This window comes from Pseudophryne corroboree, unplaced genomic scaffold (assembly GCF_028390025.1).
Source record: "Pseudophryne corroboree isolate aPseCor3 unplaced genomic scaffold, aPseCor3.hap2 scaffold_711, whole genome shotgun sequence".
Lineage (NCBI taxonomy): Eukaryota > Metazoa > Chordata > Amphibia > Anura > Myobatrachidae > Pseudophryne > Pseudophryne corroboree.
In genome coordinates, this window is record NW_026970294.1 from 115,001 (window position 1) to 132,500 (window position 17,500).

At 41.7% G+C, this 17,500-nt stretch overlaps 65 non-coding genes and 13 pseudogenes across 65 annotated transcripts in view; all 78 read right to left on the reverse strand.

The window, feature by feature from the left end:
- The window catches only part of LOC135038997 (5S ribosomal RNA), a 119-nt gene extending 20 nt beyond the window's left edge, over nt 1-99 (reverse strand). Inside the window, exon 1 of the ribosomal RNA XR_010233346.1 lies at nt 1-99. This exon is cut by the window's left edge and continues 20 nt beyond it. This is a non-coding gene — a ribosomal RNA (5S ribosomal RNA).
- Nucleotides 100-206: 107 nt separating this feature from the next.
- On the reverse strand, nt 207-325 carry LOC135039276 (5S ribosomal RNA; annotated as a pseudogene).
- A 107-nt stretch (nt 326-432) lies between these two features.
- Nucleotides 433-551, reverse strand: LOC135038418 (5S ribosomal RNA). The gene has a single exon (XR_010232782.1). It is a non-coding gene; the product is annotated as a 5S ribosomal RNA (ribosomal RNA).
- A 107-nt stretch (nt 552-658) lies between these two features.
- Nucleotides 659-777, reverse strand: LOC135038991 (5S ribosomal RNA). The gene has a single exon (XR_010233340.1). It is a non-coding gene; the product is annotated as a 5S ribosomal RNA (ribosomal RNA).
- Nucleotides 778-884: 107 nt separating this feature from the next.
- On the reverse strand, nt 885-1,002 carry LOC135039300 (5S ribosomal RNA; annotated as a pseudogene).
- A 107-nt stretch (nt 1,003-1,109) lies between these two features.
- LOC135039520 (5S ribosomal RNA) lies at nt 1,110-1,228 on the reverse strand. Its single transcript, XR_010233523.1, has one exon. It is a non-coding gene; the product is annotated as a 5S ribosomal RNA (ribosomal RNA).
- A 107-nt stretch (nt 1,229-1,335) lies between these two features.
- On the reverse strand, nt 1,336-1,454 carry LOC135038695 (5S ribosomal RNA). Its single transcript, XR_010233051.1, has one exon. It is a non-coding gene; the product is annotated as a 5S ribosomal RNA (ribosomal RNA).
- A 107-nt stretch (nt 1,455-1,561) lies between these two features.
- LOC135039778 (5S ribosomal RNA) lies at nt 1,562-1,680 on the reverse strand. Its single transcript, XR_010233771.1, has one exon. It is a non-coding gene; the product is annotated as a 5S ribosomal RNA (ribosomal RNA).
- Nucleotides 1,681-1,787: 107 nt separating this feature from the next.
- Nucleotides 1,788-1,906, reverse strand: LOC135038992 (5S ribosomal RNA). The gene has a single exon (XR_010233341.1). It is a non-coding gene; the product is annotated as a 5S ribosomal RNA (ribosomal RNA).
- Nucleotides 1,907-2,013: 107 nt separating this feature from the next.
- Nucleotides 2,014-2,132, reverse strand: LOC135039239 (5S ribosomal RNA; annotated as a pseudogene).
- Nucleotides 2,133-2,239: 107 nt separating this feature from the next.
- On the reverse strand, nt 2,240-2,358 carry LOC135038902 (5S ribosomal RNA). Its single transcript, XR_010233254.1, has one exon. It is a non-coding gene; the product is annotated as a 5S ribosomal RNA (ribosomal RNA).
- Nucleotides 2,359-2,465: 107 nt separating this feature from the next.
- Nucleotides 2,466-2,584, reverse strand: LOC135039009 (5S ribosomal RNA). Its single transcript, XR_010233357.1, has one exon. It is a non-coding gene; the product is annotated as a 5S ribosomal RNA (ribosomal RNA).
- A 107-nt stretch (nt 2,585-2,691) lies between these two features.
- LOC135039589 (5S ribosomal RNA) lies at nt 2,692-2,810 on the reverse strand. Its single transcript, XR_010233589.1, has one exon. It is a non-coding gene; the product is annotated as a 5S ribosomal RNA (ribosomal RNA).
- Nucleotides 2,811-2,917: 107 nt separating this feature from the next.
- LOC135039021 (5S ribosomal RNA) lies at nt 2,918-3,036 on the reverse strand. Its single transcript, XR_010233368.1, has one exon. It is a non-coding gene; the product is annotated as a 5S ribosomal RNA (ribosomal RNA).
- Nucleotides 3,037-3,143: 107 nt separating this feature from the next.
- On the reverse strand, nt 3,144-3,262 carry LOC135039132 (5S ribosomal RNA; annotated as a pseudogene).
- Nucleotides 3,263-3,369: 107 nt separating this feature from the next.
- LOC135039032 (5S ribosomal RNA) lies at nt 3,370-3,488 on the reverse strand. The gene has a single exon (XR_010233372.1). It is a non-coding gene; the product is annotated as a 5S ribosomal RNA (ribosomal RNA).
- A 107-nt stretch (nt 3,489-3,595) lies between these two features.
- Nucleotides 3,596-3,714, reverse strand: LOC135038803 (5S ribosomal RNA). The gene has a single exon (XR_010233157.1). It is a non-coding gene; the product is annotated as a 5S ribosomal RNA (ribosomal RNA).
- Nucleotides 3,715-3,821: 107 nt separating this feature from the next.
- Nucleotides 3,822-3,940, reverse strand: LOC135039806 (5S ribosomal RNA). Its single transcript, XR_010233798.1, has one exon. It is a non-coding gene; the product is annotated as a 5S ribosomal RNA (ribosomal RNA).
- A 107-nt stretch (nt 3,941-4,047) lies between these two features.
- Nucleotides 4,048-4,166, reverse strand: LOC135038567 (5S ribosomal RNA). The gene has a single exon (XR_010232926.1). It is a non-coding gene; the product is annotated as a 5S ribosomal RNA (ribosomal RNA).
- A 107-nt stretch (nt 4,167-4,273) lies between these two features.
- Nucleotides 4,274-4,392, reverse strand: LOC135039807 (5S ribosomal RNA). The gene has a single exon (XR_010233799.1). It is a non-coding gene; the product is annotated as a 5S ribosomal RNA (ribosomal RNA).
- A 107-nt stretch (nt 4,393-4,499) lies between these two features.
- Nucleotides 4,500-4,618, reverse strand: LOC135039068 (5S ribosomal RNA; annotated as a pseudogene).
- Nucleotides 4,619-4,725: 107 nt separating this feature from the next.
- Nucleotides 4,726-4,844, reverse strand: LOC135039503 (5S ribosomal RNA). The gene has a single exon (XR_010233507.1). It is a non-coding gene; the product is annotated as a 5S ribosomal RNA (ribosomal RNA).
- Nucleotides 4,845-4,951: 107 nt separating this feature from the next.
- On the reverse strand, nt 4,952-5,070 carry LOC135039045 (5S ribosomal RNA). The gene has a single exon (XR_010233374.1). It is a non-coding gene; the product is annotated as a 5S ribosomal RNA (ribosomal RNA).
- A 107-nt stretch (nt 5,071-5,177) lies between these two features.
- LOC135039024 (5S ribosomal RNA) lies at nt 5,178-5,296 on the reverse strand. The gene has a single exon (XR_010233371.1). It is a non-coding gene; the product is annotated as a 5S ribosomal RNA (ribosomal RNA).
- A 107-nt stretch (nt 5,297-5,403) lies between these two features.
- LOC135039087 (5S ribosomal RNA) lies at nt 5,404-5,522 on the reverse strand (annotated as a pseudogene).
- Nucleotides 5,523-5,629: 107 nt separating this feature from the next.
- LOC135039243 (5S ribosomal RNA) lies at nt 5,630-5,748 on the reverse strand (annotated as a pseudogene).
- Nucleotides 5,749-5,855: 107 nt separating this feature from the next.
- On the reverse strand, nt 5,856-5,974 carry LOC135038615 (5S ribosomal RNA). Its single transcript, XR_010232973.1, has one exon. It is a non-coding gene; the product is annotated as a 5S ribosomal RNA (ribosomal RNA).
- A 107-nt stretch (nt 5,975-6,081) lies between these two features.
- On the reverse strand, nt 6,082-6,200 carry LOC135039057 (5S ribosomal RNA). The gene has a single exon (XR_010233375.1). It is a non-coding gene; the product is annotated as a 5S ribosomal RNA (ribosomal RNA).
- Nucleotides 6,201-6,307: 107 nt separating this feature from the next.
- LOC135039285 (5S ribosomal RNA) lies at nt 6,308-6,426 on the reverse strand (annotated as a pseudogene).
- Nucleotides 6,427-6,533: 107 nt separating this feature from the next.
- On the reverse strand, nt 6,534-6,652 carry LOC135039069 (5S ribosomal RNA). Its single transcript, XR_010233376.1, has one exon. It is a non-coding gene; the product is annotated as a 5S ribosomal RNA (ribosomal RNA).
- Nucleotides 6,653-6,759: 107 nt separating this feature from the next.
- LOC135039080 (5S ribosomal RNA) lies at nt 6,760-6,878 on the reverse strand. The gene has a single exon (XR_010233377.1). It is a non-coding gene; the product is annotated as a 5S ribosomal RNA (ribosomal RNA).
- Nucleotides 6,879-6,985: 107 nt separating this feature from the next.
- LOC135039012 (5S ribosomal RNA) lies at nt 6,986-7,104 on the reverse strand. The gene has a single exon (XR_010233360.1). It is a non-coding gene; the product is annotated as a 5S ribosomal RNA (ribosomal RNA).
- Nucleotides 7,105-7,211: 107 nt separating this feature from the next.
- LOC135038605 (5S ribosomal RNA) lies at nt 7,212-7,330 on the reverse strand. Its single transcript, XR_010232963.1, has one exon. It is a non-coding gene; the product is annotated as a 5S ribosomal RNA (ribosomal RNA).
- A 107-nt stretch (nt 7,331-7,437) lies between these two features.
- LOC135038973 (5S ribosomal RNA) lies at nt 7,438-7,556 on the reverse strand. Its single transcript, XR_010233323.1, has one exon. It is a non-coding gene; the product is annotated as a 5S ribosomal RNA (ribosomal RNA).
- Nucleotides 7,557-7,663: 107 nt separating this feature from the next.
- On the reverse strand, nt 7,664-7,782 carry LOC135039484 (5S ribosomal RNA). Its single transcript, XR_010233488.1, has one exon. It is a non-coding gene; the product is annotated as a 5S ribosomal RNA (ribosomal RNA).
- A 107-nt stretch (nt 7,783-7,889) lies between these two features.
- On the reverse strand, nt 7,890-8,008 carry LOC135039014 (5S ribosomal RNA). The gene has a single exon (XR_010233362.1). It is a non-coding gene; the product is annotated as a 5S ribosomal RNA (ribosomal RNA).
- Nucleotides 8,009-8,115: 107 nt separating this feature from the next.
- Nucleotides 8,116-8,234, reverse strand: LOC135039092 (5S ribosomal RNA). The gene has a single exon (XR_010233378.1). It is a non-coding gene; the product is annotated as a 5S ribosomal RNA (ribosomal RNA).
- Nucleotides 8,235-8,341: 107 nt separating this feature from the next.
- Nucleotides 8,342-8,460, reverse strand: LOC135039654 (5S ribosomal RNA). Its single transcript, XR_010233652.1, has one exon. It is a non-coding gene; the product is annotated as a 5S ribosomal RNA (ribosomal RNA).
- A 107-nt stretch (nt 8,461-8,567) lies between these two features.
- On the reverse strand, nt 8,568-8,686 carry LOC135038452 (5S ribosomal RNA). The gene has a single exon (XR_010232816.1). It is a non-coding gene; the product is annotated as a 5S ribosomal RNA (ribosomal RNA).
- A 107-nt stretch (nt 8,687-8,793) lies between these two features.
- Nucleotides 8,794-8,912, reverse strand: LOC135039104 (5S ribosomal RNA). The gene has a single exon (XR_010233379.1). It is a non-coding gene; the product is annotated as a 5S ribosomal RNA (ribosomal RNA).
- Nucleotides 8,913-9,019: 107 nt separating this feature from the next.
- LOC135039777 (5S ribosomal RNA) lies at nt 9,020-9,138 on the reverse strand. The gene has a single exon (XR_010233770.1). It is a non-coding gene; the product is annotated as a 5S ribosomal RNA (ribosomal RNA).
- Nucleotides 9,139-9,245: 107 nt separating this feature from the next.
- LOC135038699 (5S ribosomal RNA) lies at nt 9,246-9,364 on the reverse strand. The gene has a single exon (XR_010233055.1). It is a non-coding gene; the product is annotated as a 5S ribosomal RNA (ribosomal RNA).
- Nucleotides 9,365-9,471: 107 nt separating this feature from the next.
- On the reverse strand, nt 9,472-9,590 carry LOC135038870 (5S ribosomal RNA). Its single transcript, XR_010233221.1, has one exon. It is a non-coding gene; the product is annotated as a 5S ribosomal RNA (ribosomal RNA).
- Nucleotides 9,591-9,697: 107 nt separating this feature from the next.
- LOC135038673 (5S ribosomal RNA) lies at nt 9,698-9,816 on the reverse strand. The gene has a single exon (XR_010233029.1). It is a non-coding gene; the product is annotated as a 5S ribosomal RNA (ribosomal RNA).
- A 107-nt stretch (nt 9,817-9,923) lies between these two features.
- On the reverse strand, nt 9,924-10,042 carry LOC135039198 (5S ribosomal RNA; annotated as a pseudogene).
- A 107-nt stretch (nt 10,043-10,149) lies between these two features.
- LOC135039115 (5S ribosomal RNA) lies at nt 10,150-10,268 on the reverse strand. The gene has a single exon (XR_010233380.1). It is a non-coding gene; the product is annotated as a 5S ribosomal RNA (ribosomal RNA).
- Nucleotides 10,269-10,375: 107 nt separating this feature from the next.
- On the reverse strand, nt 10,376-10,494 carry LOC135039655 (5S ribosomal RNA). Its single transcript, XR_010233653.1, has one exon. It is a non-coding gene; the product is annotated as a 5S ribosomal RNA (ribosomal RNA).
- Nucleotides 10,495-10,601: 107 nt separating this feature from the next.
- On the reverse strand, nt 10,602-10,720 carry LOC135038453 (5S ribosomal RNA). The gene has a single exon (XR_010232817.1). It is a non-coding gene; the product is annotated as a 5S ribosomal RNA (ribosomal RNA).
- A 107-nt stretch (nt 10,721-10,827) lies between these two features.
- On the reverse strand, nt 10,828-10,946 carry LOC135039732 (5S ribosomal RNA). Its single transcript, XR_010233728.1, has one exon. It is a non-coding gene; the product is annotated as a 5S ribosomal RNA (ribosomal RNA).
- Nucleotides 10,947-11,053: 107 nt separating this feature from the next.
- Nucleotides 11,054-11,172, reverse strand: LOC135039126 (5S ribosomal RNA). Its single transcript, XR_010233381.1, has one exon. It is a non-coding gene; the product is annotated as a 5S ribosomal RNA (ribosomal RNA).
- Nucleotides 11,173-11,279: 107 nt separating this feature from the next.
- Nucleotides 11,280-11,398, reverse strand: LOC135038767 (5S ribosomal RNA). Its single transcript, XR_010233121.1, has one exon. It is a non-coding gene; the product is annotated as a 5S ribosomal RNA (ribosomal RNA).
- A 108-nt stretch (nt 11,399-11,506) lies between these two features.
- LOC135039139 (5S ribosomal RNA) lies at nt 11,507-11,625 on the reverse strand. The gene has a single exon (XR_010233382.1). It is a non-coding gene; the product is annotated as a 5S ribosomal RNA (ribosomal RNA).
- Nucleotides 11,626-11,732: 107 nt separating this feature from the next.
- On the reverse strand, nt 11,733-11,851 carry LOC135038608 (5S ribosomal RNA). The gene has a single exon (XR_010232966.1). It is a non-coding gene; the product is annotated as a 5S ribosomal RNA (ribosomal RNA).
- Nucleotides 11,852-11,958: 107 nt separating this feature from the next.
- On the reverse strand, nt 11,959-12,077 carry LOC135039112 (5S ribosomal RNA; annotated as a pseudogene).
- Nucleotides 12,078-12,184: 107 nt separating this feature from the next.
- Nucleotides 12,185-12,303, reverse strand: LOC135039098 (5S ribosomal RNA; annotated as a pseudogene).
- Nucleotides 12,304-12,410: 107 nt separating this feature from the next.
- On the reverse strand, nt 12,411-12,529 carry LOC135039150 (5S ribosomal RNA). The gene has a single exon (XR_010233383.1). It is a non-coding gene; the product is annotated as a 5S ribosomal RNA (ribosomal RNA).
- A 107-nt stretch (nt 12,530-12,636) lies between these two features.
- Nucleotides 12,637-12,755, reverse strand: LOC135039656 (5S ribosomal RNA). The gene has a single exon (XR_010233654.1). It is a non-coding gene; the product is annotated as a 5S ribosomal RNA (ribosomal RNA).
- A 107-nt stretch (nt 12,756-12,862) lies between these two features.
- On the reverse strand, nt 12,863-12,981 carry LOC135039704 (5S ribosomal RNA). The gene has a single exon (XR_010233701.1). It is a non-coding gene; the product is annotated as a 5S ribosomal RNA (ribosomal RNA).
- A 107-nt stretch (nt 12,982-13,088) lies between these two features.
- Nucleotides 13,089-13,207, reverse strand: LOC135039759 (5S ribosomal RNA). Its single transcript, XR_010233752.1, has one exon. It is a non-coding gene; the product is annotated as a 5S ribosomal RNA (ribosomal RNA).
- A 107-nt stretch (nt 13,208-13,314) lies between these two features.
- LOC135038681 (5S ribosomal RNA) lies at nt 13,315-13,433 on the reverse strand. Its single transcript, XR_010233037.1, has one exon. It is a non-coding gene; the product is annotated as a 5S ribosomal RNA (ribosomal RNA).
- Nucleotides 13,434-13,540: 107 nt separating this feature from the next.
- LOC135039708 (5S ribosomal RNA) lies at nt 13,541-13,659 on the reverse strand. The gene has a single exon (XR_010233705.1). It is a non-coding gene; the product is annotated as a 5S ribosomal RNA (ribosomal RNA).
- A 107-nt stretch (nt 13,660-13,766) lies between these two features.
- Nucleotides 13,767-13,885, reverse strand: LOC135038896 (5S ribosomal RNA). Its single transcript, XR_010233247.1, has one exon. It is a non-coding gene; the product is annotated as a 5S ribosomal RNA (ribosomal RNA).
- Nucleotides 13,886-13,992: 107 nt separating this feature from the next.
- Nucleotides 13,993-14,111, reverse strand: LOC135039760 (5S ribosomal RNA). The gene has a single exon (XR_010233753.1). It is a non-coding gene; the product is annotated as a 5S ribosomal RNA (ribosomal RNA).
- A 107-nt stretch (nt 14,112-14,218) lies between these two features.
- On the reverse strand, nt 14,219-14,337 carry LOC135038682 (5S ribosomal RNA). The gene has a single exon (XR_010233038.1). It is a non-coding gene; the product is annotated as a 5S ribosomal RNA (ribosomal RNA).
- A 107-nt stretch (nt 14,338-14,444) lies between these two features.
- On the reverse strand, nt 14,445-14,563 carry LOC135039709 (5S ribosomal RNA). The gene has a single exon (XR_010233706.1). It is a non-coding gene; the product is annotated as a 5S ribosomal RNA (ribosomal RNA).
- Nucleotides 14,564-14,670: 107 nt separating this feature from the next.
- Nucleotides 14,671-14,789, reverse strand: LOC135038897 (5S ribosomal RNA). Its single transcript, XR_010233248.1, has one exon. It is a non-coding gene; the product is annotated as a 5S ribosomal RNA (ribosomal RNA).
- A 107-nt stretch (nt 14,790-14,896) lies between these two features.
- Nucleotides 14,897-15,015, reverse strand: LOC135039163 (5S ribosomal RNA). Its single transcript, XR_010233385.1, has one exon. It is a non-coding gene; the product is annotated as a 5S ribosomal RNA (ribosomal RNA).
- A 107-nt stretch (nt 15,016-15,122) lies between these two features.
- On the reverse strand, nt 15,123-15,241 carry LOC135039710 (5S ribosomal RNA). The gene has a single exon (XR_010233707.1). It is a non-coding gene; the product is annotated as a 5S ribosomal RNA (ribosomal RNA).
- A 107-nt stretch (nt 15,242-15,348) lies between these two features.
- Nucleotides 15,349-15,467, reverse strand: LOC135038983 (5S ribosomal RNA). Its single transcript, XR_010233332.1, has one exon. It is a non-coding gene; the product is annotated as a 5S ribosomal RNA (ribosomal RNA).
- Nucleotides 15,468-15,574: 107 nt separating this feature from the next.
- On the reverse strand, nt 15,575-15,693 carry LOC135039701 (5S ribosomal RNA). The gene has a single exon (XR_010233698.1). It is a non-coding gene; the product is annotated as a 5S ribosomal RNA (ribosomal RNA).
- A 107-nt stretch (nt 15,694-15,800) lies between these two features.
- Nucleotides 15,801-15,919, reverse strand: LOC135038591 (5S ribosomal RNA). The gene has a single exon (XR_010232949.1). It is a non-coding gene; the product is annotated as a 5S ribosomal RNA (ribosomal RNA).
- A 107-nt stretch (nt 15,920-16,026) lies between these two features.
- Nucleotides 16,027-16,145, reverse strand: LOC135039711 (5S ribosomal RNA). Its single transcript, XR_010233708.1, has one exon. It is a non-coding gene; the product is annotated as a 5S ribosomal RNA (ribosomal RNA).
- A 107-nt stretch (nt 16,146-16,252) lies between these two features.
- LOC135038984 (5S ribosomal RNA) lies at nt 16,253-16,371 on the reverse strand. The gene has a single exon (XR_010233333.1). It is a non-coding gene; the product is annotated as a 5S ribosomal RNA (ribosomal RNA).
- A 107-nt stretch (nt 16,372-16,478) lies between these two features.
- On the reverse strand, nt 16,479-16,597 carry LOC135038611 (5S ribosomal RNA). The gene has a single exon (XR_010232969.1). It is a non-coding gene; the product is annotated as a 5S ribosomal RNA (ribosomal RNA).
- Nucleotides 16,598-16,704: 107 nt separating this feature from the next.
- On the reverse strand, nt 16,705-16,823 carry LOC135039084 (5S ribosomal RNA; annotated as a pseudogene).
- Nucleotides 16,824-16,930: 107 nt separating this feature from the next.
- Nucleotides 16,931-17,049, reverse strand: LOC135039789 (5S ribosomal RNA). The gene has a single exon (XR_010233781.1). It is a non-coding gene; the product is annotated as a 5S ribosomal RNA (ribosomal RNA).
- A 107-nt stretch (nt 17,050-17,156) lies between these two features.
- LOC135039234 (5S ribosomal RNA) lies at nt 17,157-17,275 on the reverse strand (annotated as a pseudogene).
- A 107-nt stretch (nt 17,276-17,382) lies between these two features.
- Nucleotides 17,383-17,500, reverse strand: part of LOC135038479 (5S ribosomal RNA) — a 119-nt gene continuing 1 nt past the window's right edge. Inside the window, exon 1 of the ribosomal RNA XR_010232842.1 lies at nt 17,383-17,500. This exon is cut by the window's right edge and continues 1 nt beyond it. This is a non-coding gene — a ribosomal RNA (5S ribosomal RNA).

Here is a 17,500-nt window from a genome sequence, read left to right on the forward strand (position 1 = left end):
CCCAGGTGGTCTCCCATCCAAGTACTAACCAGGCCCAACACTGCTTAGCTTCCAAGATCAGATGAGATTGGGCGTATCCAGTGTGGTGTGGCTGTAGATGAGCTTTGTGGTTTCTGTTAGAACTTTTCTACTTCTAACTACTGGTTCATAAATGAAAACGTTTGAAAATGGAATGCATCAACAGAACGGTGTTGGCAGTATAAAAATATCTACAGCACCTTGTATTCCCAGGTGGTCTCCCATCCAAGTACTAACCAGGCCCAACACTACTTAGCTTCCAAGATCAGATGAGATTGAGCGTATCCCGTGTGCTGTGGCTGTAGATGAGATTTGTGGTTTCTGTTAGAACTTTTCTACTTCTAACTACTGGTTCATAAATTAATACGTTTGAAAATGGAATGCATCAACAGAACGGTGTTGGCAGTATAAAAATATCTACAGCACCTTGTATTCCCAGGTGGTCTCCCATCCAAGTACTAACCAGGCCCAACATTGCTTAGCTTCCAAGATCAGATGAGATTGGGCGTATCCAGTGTGGTGTGGCTGTAGATGAGCTTTGTTGTTTCTGTTTGAACTTTTCTACTTCTAACTACTGGTTCATAAATGAATACATTTGAAAATTGAATGCATCAACAGAACGGTCTTGGCAGTATAAAAATATCTACAGCACCTTGTATTCCCCGGTGGTCTCCCATCCAAGTACTAAGCAGGCCCAACACTGCTTAGCTTCCAAGATCAGATGAGATTGGGCGTATCCAGTGTGGTCTTGCTGTAGATGAACTTTCTGGTTTCTGTTAGAACTTTTCTACTTCTAACTACTGGTTCATTAATGAATACGTTTTAAAATGGAATGCATCAACAGAATGGTGTTGGCAGTATAAAAATATCTACAGCACCTTGTATCCCAGGTGGTCTCCCATCCAAGTACTAACCAGGCTCAACACTGCTTAGCTTCCAAGATCAGATGAGATTGGGCATATCCAGTGTGGTGTGGCTGTAGAATAGCTTTATGATTTCTGTTAGTACTTATCTACTTCTAACTACTGGTTCATAAATGAATACGTTTGAAAATGGAATGCATCAACAGAACGGTGTTGGTAGTATAAAAATATCTACAGCACCTTGTATTCCCAGGTGGTCTCCCATCCAAGTACTAACCAGGCCCAACACTGCTTAGCTTCCAAGATCAGATGAGATTGGGCGTATACAGTGTGGTGTGGCTGTAGATGAGCTTTATGGTTTCTGTTAGAACTTTTCTACTTCTAACTACTGGTTCATAAATGAAGACGTTTGAAAATGGAATGCATCAACAGAACGGTGTTGGCAGTATAAAAATATCTACAGCACCTTGTATTCCCAGGTGGTCTCCCATCCAAGTACTAACCAGGCCCAACACTGCTTAGCTTCCAAGATCAGATGAGATTGGGCGTATCCAGTGTGCTGTGGCTGTAGATGAGCTTTGTGGTTTCTGTTAGAACTTTTCTACTTCTAACTACTGGTTCATAAATGAATACGTTTGAAAATGGAATGCATCAACAGAACGGTGTTGGCAGTATAAAAATATCTACAGCACCTTGTATTCCCAGGTGGTCTCCCATCCAAATACTAACCAGGCCCAACACTGCTTAGCTTCCAAGATCAGATGAGATTGGGCGTATCCAGTGTGGTGTGGCTGTAGATGAGCTTTGTTGTTTCTGTTTGAACTTTTCTACTTCTAACTACTGGTTCATAAATGAATACATTTGAAAATTGAATGCATCAACAGAACGGTGTTGGCAGTATAAAAATATCTACAGCACCTTGTATTCCCCGGTGGTCTCCCATCCAAGTACTAAGCAGGCCCAACACTGCTTAGCTTCCAAGATCAGATGAGATTGGGCGTATCCAGTGTGGTCTTGCTGTAGATGAATTTTCTGGTTTCTGTTAGAACTTTTATACTTCTAACTACTGGTTCATTAATGAATACGTTTTAAAATGGAATGCATCAACAGAATGGTGTTGGCAGTATAAAAATATCTACAGCACCTTGTATTCCCAGGTGGTCTCCCATCCAAGTACTAACCAGGCTCAATACTGCTTAGCTTCCAAGATCAGATGAGATTGGGCATATCCAGTGTGGTGTGGCTGTAGAATAGCTGTATGGTTTCTGTTAGTACTTTTCTACTTCTAACTACTGGTTCATAAATGAATACGTTTGAAAATGGAATGCATCAACAGAACGGTGTTGGTAGTATAAAAATATCTACAGCACCTTGTATTCCCAGGTGGTCTCCCATCCAAGTACTAACCAAGCCCAACACTGCTTAGCTTCCGAGATCAGATGAGATTGGGCGTATACAATGTGGTGTGGCTGTAGATGAGCTTTATGGTTTCTGTTAGAACTTTTCTACTTCTAACTACTGGTTCATAAATGAAGACGTTTGAAAATGGAATGCATCAACAGAACGGTGTTGGCAGTATAAAAATATCTACAGCACCTTGTATTCCCAGGTGGTCTCCCATCCAAGTACTAACCAGGCCCAACACTGCTTAGCTTCCAAGATCAGATGAGATTGGGCGTATCCAGTGTGGTGTGGCTGTAGATGAGCTTTGTGGTTTCTGTTAGAACTTTTCTACTTCTAACTACTGGTTCATAAATGAATACGTTTGAAAATGGAATGCATCAACAGAACGGTGTTGGTAGTATAAAAATATCTACAGCACCTTGTATTCCCAGGTGGTCTCCCATCCAAGTACTAACCAGGCCCAACACTGCTTAGCTTCCAAGATCAGATGAGATTGGGCATATCCAGTGTGGTGTGGCTGTAGATGAGCTTTATGGTTTCTGTTAGAACTTTTCTTCTTCTAACTACTGGTTCATAAATGAATACATTTGAAAATAGAATGCATCAACAGAACGGTGTTGGCAGTATAAAAATATCTACAGCACCTTGTATTCCCAGGTGGTCTCCCATCCAAGTACTAACCAGGCCCAACACTGCTTAGCTTCCAAGATCAGATGAGATTGGGCGTATCCAGTGTGGTGTGGCTGTAGATGAGCTTTGTGGTTTCTGTTTGAACTTTTCTACTTCTAACTACTGGTTCATAAATGAATACATTTGAAAATGGAATGCATCAACAGAACGGTGTTGGCAGTATAAAAATATCTACAGCACCTTGTATTCCCAGGTGGTCTCCCATCCAAGTACTAACCAGGCCCAACACTGCTTAGTTAACAAGATCAGATGAGATTGGGCATATCCAGTGTGGTGTGGCTGTAGAAGAGCTTTAAGGTTTCTGTTAGTACTTTTCTACTTCTAACTACTGGTTCATAAATGAATACGTTTGAAAATGGAATGCATCAACAGAACGGTGTTGGTAGTATAAAAATATCTACAGCACCTTGTATTCCCAGGTGGTCTCCCATCCAAGTACTAACCAGGCCCAACACTGCTTAGCTTCCAAGATCAGATGAGATTGGGCGTATCCAGTGTGGTGTGGCTGTAGATGAGCTTTATGGTTTCTGTTAGAACTTTTCTACTTCTAACTACTGGTTCATAAATGAATACGTTTGAAAATGGAATGCATCAACAGAACGGTGTTGGCAGTATAAAAATATCTACAGCACCTTGTATTCCCCAGTGGTCTCCCATCCAAGTACTAAGCAGGCCCAACACTGCTTAGCTTCCAAGATCAGATGAGATTGGGCGTATCCAGTGTGGTGTGGCTGTAGATGAGCTTTGTAGTTTATGTTTGAACTTTTCTACTTCTAACTACTGGTTCATAAATGAATACATTTGAAAATTGAATGCATCAACAGAACGGTGTTGGCAGTATAAAAATATCTACAGCACCTTGTATTCCCAGGTGGTCTCCCATCCAAGTACTAACCAGGCCCAACACTGCTTAGCTTCCAAGATCAGATGAGATTGGGCGTATCCAGTGTGGTGTGGCTGTATATGAGCTTTGTGGTTTCTGTTAGAACTTTTCTACTTCTAACTACTGGTTCATAAATGAAAACATTTGAAAATTGAATGCATCAACAGAACGGTGTTGGCAGTATAAAAATATCTACAGCACCTTGTATTCCCAGGTGGTCTCCCATCCAAGTACTAACCATGCCCAACACTGCTTAGCTTCCAAGATCAGATGAGATTGGGCGTATCCAGTGTGGTGTGGCTGTAGATGAGCTTTGTGGTTTCTGTTTGAACTTTTCTACTTCTAACTACTGGTTCATAAATGAATATGTTTTAAAATGGAATGCATCAACAGAACGGTGTTGGTAGTATAAAAATATCTACAGCACCTTGTATTCCCAGGTGGTCTCCCATCCAAGTACTAACCAGGCCCAACACTGCTTAGCTTCCAAGATCAGATGAGATTGGGCGTATCCAGTGTGGTGTGGCTGTATATGAGCTTTGTGGTTTCTGTTAGAACTTTTCTACTTCTAACTACTGGTTCATAAATGAATACATTTGAAAATTGAATGCATCAACAGAACGGTGTTGGCAGTATAAAAATATCTACAGCACCTTGTATTCCCCAGTGGTCTCCCATCCAAGTACTAAGCAGGCCCAACACTGCTTAGCTTCCAAGATCAGATGAGATTGGGCGTATCCAGTGTGGTCTTGCTGTAGATGAACTTTCTGGTTTCTGTTAGAACTTTTCTACTTCTAACTACTGGTTCATAAATGAATATGTTTGAAAATTGAATGCATCAACAGAACTGTGTTGGCAGTATAAAAATATCTACAGCACCTTGTATTCCCATGTGGTCTCCCATCCAAGTACTAACCAGGCCCAACACTGCTTAGCTTCCAAGATCAGATGAGATTGGGCGTATCCAGTGTGGTGTGGCTGTAGATGAGCTTTGTGGTTTCTGTTAGAACTTTTCTACTTCTAACTACTGGTTCATAAATGAATACGTTTGAAAATGGAATGCATCAACAGAACGGTGTTGGCAGTATAAAAATATCTACAGCACCTTGTATTCCCAGGTGGTCTCCCATCCAAGTACTAACCAGGCCCAACACTGCTTAGCTTCCAAGATCAGATGAGATTGGGCGTATCCAGTGTGGTGTGGCTGTAGATGAGCTTTGTGGTTTCTGTTTGAACTTTTCTACTTCTAACTACTGGTTCATAAATGAATATGTTTTAAAATGGAATGCATCAACAGAACGGTGTTGGTAGTATAAAAATATCTACAGCACCTTGTATTCCCAGGTGGTCTCCAATCCAAGTACTAACCAGGCCCAACACTGCTTAGCTTCCAAGATCAGATGAGATTGGGCGTATCCAGTGTGATGTGGCTGTAGATGAGCTTTGTGGTTTCTGTTAGAACTTTTCTACTTCTAACTACTGGTTCATAAATGAAAACATTTGAAAATGGAATGCATCAACAGAACGGTATTGGCAGTATAAAAATATCTACAGCATCTTGTATTCCCAGGTGGTCTCCCATCCAAGTACTAACCAGGCCCAACACTGCTTAGCTTCCAAGATCAGATGAGATTGGGCGTATCCAGTGTGCTGTGGCTGTAGATGAGCTTTGTGGTTTCTGTTAGAACTTTTCTACTTCTAACTACTGGTTCATAAATGAATACGTTTGAAAATGGAATGCATCAACAGAACGGTGTTGGCAGTATAAAAATATCTACAGCACCTTGTATTACCGGGTGGTCTCCTATCCAAGTACTAACCAGGCCCAACACTGCTTAGCTTCCAAGATCAGATGAGATTGGGCGTATCCAGTGTGGTGTTGCTGTAGATGAACTTTCTGGTTTCTGTTAGAACTTTTCTACTTCTAGCTACTGGTTCATAAATGAATACGTTTGAAAATGGAATGCATCAACAGAACGGTGTTGGCAGTATAAAAATATCTACAGAACCTTGTATTCCCAGGTGGTCTCCCATCCAAGTACTAACCAGGCCCAACACTGCTTAGCTTCCAAGATCAGATGAGATTGGGCGTATCCAGTGTGGTGTGGCTGTAGATGAACTTTGTGGTTTCTGTTAGAACTTTTCTACTTCTAACTACTGGTTCATAAATGAATACGTTTGAAAATGGAATGCATCAACAGAACGGTGTTGGCAGTATAAAATTATCTACAGCACCTTGTATTCCCAGGTGGTCTCCCATCCAAGTACTAACCAGGCCCAACACTGCTTAGCTTCCAAGATCAGATGAGATTGGGCGTATCCAGTGTGGTGTGGCTGTAGATGAGCTTTATGGTTTCTGTTAGAACTTTTCTACTTCTAACTACTGGTTCATAAATGAATACGTTTGAAAATGGAATGCATCAACATAACGGTGTTGGTAGTATAAAAATATCTACAGCACCTTGTATTCCCAGGTGGTCTCCCATCCAAGTACTAACCAGGCCCAACACTGCTTAGCTTCCATGATCAGATGAGATTGGGCATATCCAGTGTGGTGTAGGTGTAGATGAACTTTGTGGTTTCTGTTAGAACTTTTCTACTTCTAACTACTGGTTCATAAATGAATACGTCTGAAAATGGAATGCATCAACAGAACGGTGTTGGTAGTATAAAAATATCTACAGCACCTTGTATTCCCAGGTGGTCTCCCATCCAAGTACTAACCAGGCCCAACACTGCTTAGCTTCCAAGATCAGATGAGATTGGGCGTATCCAGTGTGGTGTGGCTGTAGATGAACTTTGTGGTTTCTGTTAGAACTTTTCTACTTCTAACTACTGGTTCATAAATGAATACGTTTGAAAATGGAATGCTTTAACAGAACGGTGTTGGCAGTATAAAATTATCTACAGCACCTTGTATTCCCAGGTGGTCTCCCATCCAAGTACTAACCAGGCCCAACACTGCTTAGCTTCCAAGATCAGATGAGATTGGGCGTATCCAGTGTGGTGTGGCTGTAGATGAGCTTTATGGTTTCTGTTAGAACTTTTCTACTTCTAACTACTGGTTCATAAATGAATACGTTTGAAAATGGAATGCATCAACAGAACGGTGTTGGCAGTATAAAAATATCTACAGCACCTTGCATTCCCAGGTGGTCTCCCATCCAAGTACTAACCAGGCCCAACACTGTTTAGCTTCCAAGATCAGATGAGATTGGGCGTATCCAGTGTTGTGTGGCTGTAGATGAGCTTTGTGGTTTCTGTTAGAACTTTTCTACTTCTAACTACTGGTTCATAAATGAATACGTTTGAAAATGGAATGCATCAACAGAACGGTGTTGGCAGTATAAAAATATCTACAGCACCTTGTATTCCCAGGTGGTCTCCCATACAAGTACTGACCAGGCCCAACACTGCTTAGCTTCCAAGATCAGATGAGATTGGGCGTATCCAGTGTGGTGTGGCTGTAGATGAGCTTTGTGCTTTCTGTTTGAACTTTTCTACTTCTAACTACTGGTTCATAAATGAATACATTTGAAAAGTGAATGCATCAACAGAACGGTGTTGGCAGTATAAAAATATCTACAGCACCTTGTATTCCCAGGTGGTCTCCCATCCAAGTACTAACCAGGCCCAACACTGCTTAGCTTCCAAGATCAGTTGTGATTGGGCGTATCCATTGTGGTGTGGCTGTAGATGAACTTTGTGGTTTCTGTTAGAACTTTTCTACTTCTAACTATTGGTTCATAAATGAATACGTTTGAAAATGGAATGCATCAACAGAACGGTGTTGGCAGTATAAAAATATCTACAGCACCATGTATTCCCAGGTGGTCTCCCATCCAAGTACTAACCAGGCCCAACACTGCTTAGCTTCCAAGATCAGATGAGATTGGGCGTATCCAGTGTGGTGTGGCTGTAGATGAGCTTTGTGGTTTCTGTTAGATTTTTTCTACTTCTAACTATTGGTTCATAAATGAATACGTTTGAAAATGGAATGCATCAACAGAACGGTGTTGGCAGTATAAAAATATCTACAGCACCTTGTATTCCCAGGTGGTCTCCCATCCAAGTACTAACCAGGCCCAACTCTGCTTAGCTTCCAAGATCAGATGAGATTGGGCTTATCCAGTGTGGTGTAGCTGTAGATGAGCTTGGTGGTTTCTGTTTGAACTTTTCTACTTCTAACTACTGGTTCATAAATGAATACGTTTGAAAATGGAATGCATCAACAGAACGGTGTTGGTAGTATAAAAATATCTACAGCACCTTGTATTCCCAGGTGGTCTCCCATCCAAGTACTAACCAGGCCCAACACTGCTTAGCTTCCAAGATCAGATGAGATTGGGCGTATCCAGTGTGGTGTGGCTGTAGATGAGCTTCGTGGTTTCTGTTAGAACTTTTCTACTTCTAACTACTGGTTCATAAATGAAAACGTTTGAAAATGGAATGCATCAACAGAACGGTGTTGGCAGTATAAAAATATCTACAGCACCTTGTATTCCCAGGTGGTCTCCCATCCAAGTACTAACCAGGCCCAACACTGCTTAGCTTCCAAGATCAGATGAGATTGGGCGTATCCAGTGTGGTGTTGCTGTAGATGAGCTTTGTGGTTTCTGTTAGAACTTTTCTACTTCTAACAACTGGTTCATAAATGAATACGTTTTAAAATGGAATGCATCAACAGAACGGTGTTGGCAGTATAAAAATATCTACAGCACCATGTATTCCCAGGTGGTCTCCCATCCATGTACTAACCAGGCCCAACACTGCTTAGCTTCCAAGATCAGATGAGATTGGGCGTATCCAGTGTGGTGTGGCTGTAGATGAGCTTTGTGGTTTCTGTTAGATTTTTTCTACTTCTAACTACTGGTTCATAAATGAATACGTTTGAAAATGGAATGCATCAACAGAACGGTGTTGGCAGTATAAAAATATCTACAGCACCTTGTATTCCCAGGTGGTCTCCCATCCAAGTACTAACCAGGCCCAACACTGCTTAGCTTCCAAGATCAGATGAGATTGGGCGTATCCAGTGTGGTGTGGCTGTAGATGAGCTTTGTGGTTTCTGTTAGAACTTTTCTACTTCTAACTACTGGTTCATAAATGAATATGTTTGAAAATGGAATGCATCAACAGAACGGTGTTGGTAGTATAAAAATATCTACAGCACCTTGTATTCCCAGGTGGTCTCCCATCCAAGTACTAACTAGGCCCAACTCTGCTTAGCTTCCAAGATCAGATGAGATTGGGCGTATCCAGTGTGGTGTGGCTGTAGATGAGCTCTGTGGTTTCTGTTAGAACTTTTCTACTTCTAACTACTGGTTCATAAATGAAAACGTTTGAAAATGGAATGCATCAACAGAACGGTGTTGGCAGTATAAAAATATCTACAGCACCTTGTATTCCCAGGTGGTCTCCCATCCAAGTACTAACCAGGCCCAACACTGCTTAGCTTTCAAGATCAGATGAGATTGGGCGTATCCAGTGTGGTGTTGCTGTAGATGAACTTTCTGGTTTCTGTTAGAACTTTTCTACTTCTAACTACTGGTTCATAAATGAATACGTTTTAAAATGGAATGCATCAACAGAACGGTGTTGGCAGTATAAAAATATCTACAGCACCTTGTATTCCCAGGTGGCCTCCCATCCAAGTACTAACCAGGCCCAACACTGCTTAGTTTCCAAGATCAGATGAGATTGGGCGTATCCAGTGTGGTGTGGCTGTAGATGAGCTTTGTGGATTCTGTTAGAACTTTTCTACTTCTAACTACTGGTTCATAAATGAATACGTTTGAAAATGGAATGCATCAACAGAACGGTGTTGGCAGTATAAAAATATCTACAGCACCTTGTATTCCCAGGTGGTCTCCCATCCAAGTACTAACCAGGCCCAACACTGCTTAGCTTCCAAGATCAGATGAAATTGGGCGTATCCAGTGTGGTGTTGCTGTAGATGAACTTTCTGGTTTCTGTTAGAACTTTTCTACTTCTAACTACTGGTTCATAAATGAATACATTTGAAAATTGAATGCATCAACAGAACGGTGTTGGCAGTATAAAAATATCTACAGCACCTTGTATTCCTAGGTGGTCTCCGATCCAAGTACTAGCCAGGCCCAACACTGCTTAGCTTCCAAGATCAGATGAGATTGGGCGTACCCAGTGTGGTGTGGCTGTAGATGAGCTTTGTGGTTTCTGTTTGAACTTTTCTACTTCTAACTACTGGTTCATAAATGAATACGTTTGAAAATGGAATGCATCAACAGAACGGTGTTGGTAGTATAAAAATATCTACAGCACCTTGTATTCCCAGGTGGTCTCCCATCCAAGTACTAACCAGGCCCAACACTGCTTAGCTTCCAAGATCAGATGAGATTGGGCGTATCCAGTGTGGTGTGGCTGTAGATGAGCTTCGTGGTTTCTGTTAGAACTTTTCTACTTCTAACTACTGGTTCATAAATGAAAACGTTTGAAAATGGAATGCATCAACAGAACGGTGTTGGCAGTATAAAAATATCTACAGCACCTTGTATTCCCAGGTGGTCTCCCATCCAAGTACTAACCAGGCCCAACACTGCTTAGCTTCCAAGATCAGATGAGATTGGGCGTATCCAGTGTGGTGTTGCTGTAGATGAGCTTTGTGGTTTCTGTTAGAACTTTTCTACTTCTAACAACTGGTTCATAAATGAATACGTTTTAAAATGGAATGCATCAACAGAACGGTGTTGGCAGTATAAAAATATCTACAGCACCATGTATTCCCAGGTGGTCTCCCATCCATGTACTAACCAGGCCCAACACTGCTTAGCTTCCAAGATCAGATGAGATTGGGCGTATCCAGTGTGGTGTGGCTGTAGATGAGCTTTGTGGTTTCTGTTAGATTTTTTCTACTTCTAACTACTGGTTCATAAATGAATACGTTTGAAAATGGAATGCATCAACAGAACGGTGTTGGCAGTATAAAAATATCTACAGCACCTTGTATTCCCAGGTGGTCTCCCATCCAAGTACTAACCAGGCCCAACACTGCTTATCTTCCAAGATCAGATGAGATTGGGCGTATCCAGTGTGGTGTAGCTGTAGATGAGCTTGGTGGTTTATGTTAGAACTTTTCTACTTCTAACTACTGGTTCATAAATGAATACATTTGAAAATGGAATGCATCAACAGAACGGTGTTGGCAGTATAAAAATATCTACAGCACCTTGTATTCCCAGGTGGTCTCCCATCCAAGTACTAACCAGGCCCAACACTGCTTAGCTTCCAAGATCAGATGAGATTGGGCGTATCCAGTGTGGTGTGGCTGTAGATGAGCTTAGTGGTTTCTGTTAGAACTTTTCTACTTCTAACTACTGGTTCATAAATGAATACGTTTTAAAATGGAATGCTTCAACAGAACGGTGTTGGCAGTATAAAAATAGCTACAGCACCTTGTATTCCCAGGTGGTCTCCCATCCAAGTACTAACCAGGCCCAACACTGCTTAGCTTCCAAGAACAGATGAGATTGGGCGTATCCAGTGTGGTGTGGCTGTAGATGAGCTTTAGTGGTTTCTGTTTGAACTTTTCTACTTCTAACTATTGGTTCATAAATGAATACGTTTGAAAATGGAATGCATCAACAGAACGGTGTTGGCAGTATAAAAATATCTACAGCACCTTGTATTCCCAGGTGGTCTCCCATCCAAGTACTAACCAGGCCCAACACTGCTTAGCTTCCAAGATCAGATGAGATTGGGCGTATCCAGTGTGGTGTGGCTGTAGATGAGCTTTGTGGTTTCTGTTAGAACTTTTCTACTTCTAACTACTGGTTCATAAATGAATACGTTTGAAAATGGAATGCATCAACAGAACGGTGTTGGCAGTATAAAAATATCTACAGCACCTTGTATTCCCAGGTGGTCTCCCATCCAAGTACTAACCAGGCCCAACTCTGCTTAGCTTCCAAGATCAGATGAGATTGGGCGTATCCAGTGTGGTGTAGCTGTAGATGAGCTCTGTGGTTTCTGTTAGAACTTTTCTACTTCTAACTACTGGTTCATAAATGAAAACGTTTGAAAATGGAATGCATCAACAGAACGGTGTTGGCAGTATAAAAATATCTACAGCACCTTGTATTCCCAGGTGGTCTATCATCCAAGTACTAACCAGGCCCAACACTGCTTAGCTTCCAAGATCAGATGAGATTGGGCGTATCCAGTGTGGTGTTGCTGTAGATGAACTTTCTGGTTTCTGTTAGAACTTTTCTACTTCTAACTACTGGTTCATAAATGAATACGTTTTAAAATAGAATGCATCAACAGAACGGTGTTGGCAGTATAAAAATATCTACAGCACCTTGTATTCCCAGGTGACCTCCCATCCAAGTACTAACCAGGCCCAACACTGCTTAGTTTCCAAGATCAGATGAGATTGGGCGTATCCAGTGTGGTGTGGCTGTAGATGAGCTTTGTGGTTTCTGTTTGAACTTTTCTACTTCTAACTACTGGTTCATAAATGAATACGTTTGAAAATGGAATGCATCAACAGAACGGTGTTGGTAGTATAAAAATATCTACAGCACCTTGTATTCCCAGGTGGTCTCCCATCCAAGTACTAACCAGGCCCAACACTGCTTAGCTTCCAAGATCAGATGAGATTGGGCGTATCCAGTGTGGTGTGGCTGTAGATGAGCTTCGTGGTTTCTGTTAGAACTTTTCTACTTCTAACTACTGGTTCATAAATGAATACGTTTGAAAATGGAATGCATCAACAGAACGGTGTTGTCAGTTTAAAAATATCTACAGCACCTTGTATTCCCAGGTGGTCTCCCATCCAAGTACTAACCAGGCCCAACACTGCTTAGCTTCCAAGATCAGATGAGATTGGGCGTATCCAGTGTGGTGTTGCTGTAGATGAACTTTCTGGTTTCTGTTAGAACTTTTCTACTTCTAACTACTGGTTCATAAATGAATACGTTTTAAAATGGAATGCATCAACAGAACGGTGTTGGCAGTATAAAAATATCTACAGCACCATGTATTCCCAGGTGGTCTCCCATCCAAGTACAAACCAGGCCCAACACTGCTTAGCTTCCAAGATCAGATGAGATTGGGCGTATCCAGTGTGGTGTGGCTGTAGATGAGCTTTGTGGTTTCTGTTAGAACTTTTCTACTTCTAACTACTGGTTCATAAATGAATACGTTTGAAAATGGAATGCATCAACAGAACGGTGTTGGCAGTATAAAAATATCTACAGCACCTTGTATTCCCAGGTGGTCTCCCATCCAAGTACTTACCAGGCCCAACACTGCTTAGCTTCCAAGATCAGATGAGATTGGGCGTATCCAGTGTGGTGTAGCTGTAGATGAGCTTGGTGGTTTCTGTTAGAACTTTTCTACTTCTAACTACTGGTTCATAAATGAATACGTTTGAAAATGGAATGCATCAACAGAACGGTGTTGGCAGTATAAAAATATCTACAGCACCTTGTATTCCCAGGTGATCTCCCATCCAAGTACTAACCAGGCCCAACACTGCTTAGCTTCCAAGATCAGATGAGATTGGGCATATCCAGTGTGGTGTGGCTGTAGATGAGCTTAGTGGTTTCTGTTAGAACTTTTCTACTTCTAACTACTGGTTCATAAATGAATACGTTTTAAAATGGAATGCATCAACAGAACGGTGTTGGCAGTATAAAAATAGCTACAGCACCTTGTATTCCCAGGTGGTCTCCCATCCAAGTACTAACCAGGCCCAACACTGCTTAGCTTCCAAGATCAGATGAGATTGGGCGTATCCAGTGTGGTGTGGCTGTAGATGAGCTTTGTGGTTTCTGTTTGAACTTTTCTACTTCTAACTACTGGTTCATAAATGAATACGTTTGAAAATGGAATGCATCAACAGAACGGTGTTGGCAGTATAAAAATATCTACAGCACCTTGTATTCCCAGGTGGTCTCCCATCCAAGTACTAACCAGGCCCAACACTGCTTAGCTTCCAAGATAAGATGAGATTGGGCGTATCCAGTGTGGTGTGGCTGTAGATGAGCTTTGTGGTTTCTGTTAGAACTTTTCTACTTCTAACTACTGGTTCATAAATGAATACGTTTGAAAATGGAATGCATCAACAGAACGGTGTTGGCAGTATAAAAATATCTACAGCACCTTGTATTCCCAGGTGGTCTCCCATCCAAGTACTTACCAGGCCCAACACTGCTTAGCTTCCAAGATCAGATGAGATTGGGCGTATCCAGTGTGGTGTAGCTGTAGATGAGCTTGGTGGTTTCTGTTAGAACTTTTCTACTTCTAACTACTGGTTCATAAATGAATACGTTTGAAAATGGAATGCATCAACAGAACGGTGTTGGCAGTATAAAAATATCTACAGCACCTTGTATTCCCAGGTGATCTCCCATCCAAGTACTAACCAGGCCCAACACTGCTTAGCTTCCAAGATCAGATGAGATTGGGCATATCCAGTGTGGTGTGGCTGTAGATGAGCTTAGTGGTTTCTGTTAGAACTTTTCTACTTCTAACTACTGGTTCATAAATGAATACGTTTTAAAATGGAATGCATCAACAGAACGGTGTTGGCAGTATAAAAATAGCTACAGCACCTTGTATTCCCAGGTGGTCTCCCATCCAAGTACTAACCAGGCCCAACACTGCTTAGCTTCCAAGATCAGATGAGATTGGGCGTATCCAGTGTGGTGTGGCTGTAGATGAGCTTTGTGGTTTCTGTTTGAACTTTTCTACTTCTAACTACTGGTTCATAAATGAATACGTTTGAAAATGGAATGCATCAACAGAACGGTGTTGGCAGTATAAAAATATCTACAGCACCTTGTATTCCCAGGTGGTCTCCCATCCAAGTACTAACCAGGCCCAACACTGCTTAGCTTCCAAGATAAGATGAGATTGGGCGTATCCAGTGTGGTGTGGCTGTAGATGAGCTTTGTGGTTTCTGTTAGAACTTTTCTACTTCTAACTACTGGTTCATAAATGAATACGTTTGAAAATGGAATGCATCAACAGAACGGTGTTGGCAGTATAAAAATATCTACAGCACCTTGTATTCCCAGGTGGTCTCCCATCCAAGTACTAACCAGGCCCAACACTGCTTAGCTTCCAAGATCAGATGAGATTGGGCGTATCCAGTGTGGTGTGGCTGTAGATGAGCTTAGTGGTTTCTGTTAGAACTTTTCTACTTCTAACTACTGGTTCATAAATGAATACGTTTTAAAATGGAATGCATCAACAGAACGGTGTTGGCAGTATAAAAATAGCTACAGCACCTTGTATTCCCAGGTGGTCTCCCATCCAAGTACTAACCAGGCCCAACACTGCTTAGCTTCCAAGATCAGATGAGATTGGGCGTATCCAGTGTGGTGTGGCTGTAGATGAGCTTTGCGGTTTCTGTTAGAACTTTTCTACTTCTAACTACTGGTTCATAAATGAATACGTTTGAAAATGGAATGCATCAACAGAACGGTGTTGGCAGTATAAAAATATCTACAGCACCTTGTATTCCCAGGTGGTCTCCCATCCAAGTACTAACCAGCCCCAACACTGCTTAGCTTCCAAGATCAGATGAGATTGGGCGTATCCAGTGTGGTGTTGCTGTAGATGAACTTTCTGGTTTCTGTTAGAACTTTTCTACTTCTAACTACTGGTTCATAAATGAATACATTTGAAAATTGAATGCATCAACAGAACGGTGTTGGCAGTATAAAAATATCTACAGCACCTTGTATTCCTAGGTGGTCTCCCATCCAAGTACTAACCAGGCCCAACACTGCTTAGCTTCCAAGATCAGATGAGATTGGGCGTATCCAGTGTGGTGTGGCTGTAGATGAGCTTTGTGGTTTCTGTTAGAACTTTTCTACTTCTAACTACTGGTTCATAAATGAAAACGTTTGAAAATGGAATGCATCAACAGACCGGTGTTGGCAGTATAAAAATATCTACAGCACCTTGTATTCCCAGGTGGTCTCCCATCCAAGTACTAACCAGGCCCAAAACTGCTTAGCTTCCAAGATCAGATGAGATTGGGCGTATCCAGTGTGGTGTGGCTGTAGATGAGCTTAGTGGTTTCTGTTAGAACTTTTCTACTTCTAACTACTGGTTCATAAATGAATACGTTTTAAAATGGAATGCATCAACAGAACGGTGTTGGCAGTATAAAAATAGCTACAGCACCTTGTATTCCCAGGTGGTCTCCCATCCAAGTACTAACCAGGCCCAACACTGCTTAGCTTCCAAGATCAGATGAGATTGGGCGTATCCAGTGTGGTGTGGCTGTAGATGAGCTTTGCGGTTTCTGTTAGAACTTTTCTACTTCTAACTACTGGTTCATAAATGAATACGTTTGAAAATGGAATGCATCAACAGAACGGTGTTGGCAGTATAAAAATATCTACAGCACCTTGTATTCCCAGGTGGTCTCCCATCCAAGTACTAACCAGCCCCAACACTGCTTAGCTTCCAAGATCAGATGAGATTGGGCGTATCCAGTGTGGTGTTGCTGTAGATGAACTTTCTGGTTCCTGTTAGAACTTTTCTACTTCTAACTACTGGTTCATAAATGAATACATTTGAAAATTGAATGCATCAACAGAACGGTGTTGGCAGTATAAAAATATCTACAGCACCTTGTATTCCTAGGTGGTCTCCCATCCAAGTACTAACCAGGCCCAACACTGCTTAGCTTCCAAGATCAGATGAGATTGGGCGTACCCAGTGTGGTGTGGCTGTAGATGAGCTTTGTGGTTTCTGTTAGAACTTTTCTACTTCTAACTACTGGTTCATAAATGAATACATTTGAAAATGGAATGCATCAACAGAACGGTGTTGGCAGTATAAAAATATCTACAGCACCTTGTATTCCCATGTGGTCTCCCATCCAAGTACTAACCAGGCCCAACACTGCTTAGCTAACAAGATCAGATGAGATTGGGCGTATCCAGTGTGGTGTTGCTGTAGATGAACTTTCTGGTTTCTGTTAGAACTTTTCTACTTCTAACTACTGGTTCATAAATGAATACTTTTTAAAATGGAATGCATCAACAGAATGGTGTTGGTAGTATAAAAATATCTACAGCACCTTGTATTCCCAAGGGGTCTCCCATCCAAGTACTAACCAGGCCCAACACTGCTTAGCTTCCAAGATCAGATGAGATTGGGCATATCCAGTGTGGTGTGGCTGTAGATGAGCTTTATGGTTTCTGTTAGAACTTTTCTACTTCTAACAACTGGTTCATAAATGAATACGTTTGAAAATGGAATGCATCAACAGAACGGTGTTGGCAGTATAAAAATATCTACAGTACCTTGTATTCCCAGGTGGTCTCCCATCCAAGTACTGACCAGGCCCAACACTGCTTAGCTTCCAAGATCAGATGAGATTTGGCGTATCCACTGTGGTGTGGCTGTAGATGAGCTTTGTGGTTTCTGTTTGAACTTTTCTACTTCTAACTACTGGTTCATAAATGAATACGTTTGAAAATGGAATGCATCAACAGAACGGTGTTGGCAGTATAAAAATATCTACAGCACCTTGTATTCCCAGGTGGTCTCCCATCCAAGTACTAACCAGGCCCAACACTGCTTAGCTTCCAATATCAGATGAGATTGGGCGTATCCAGTGTGGTGTGGCTGTAGA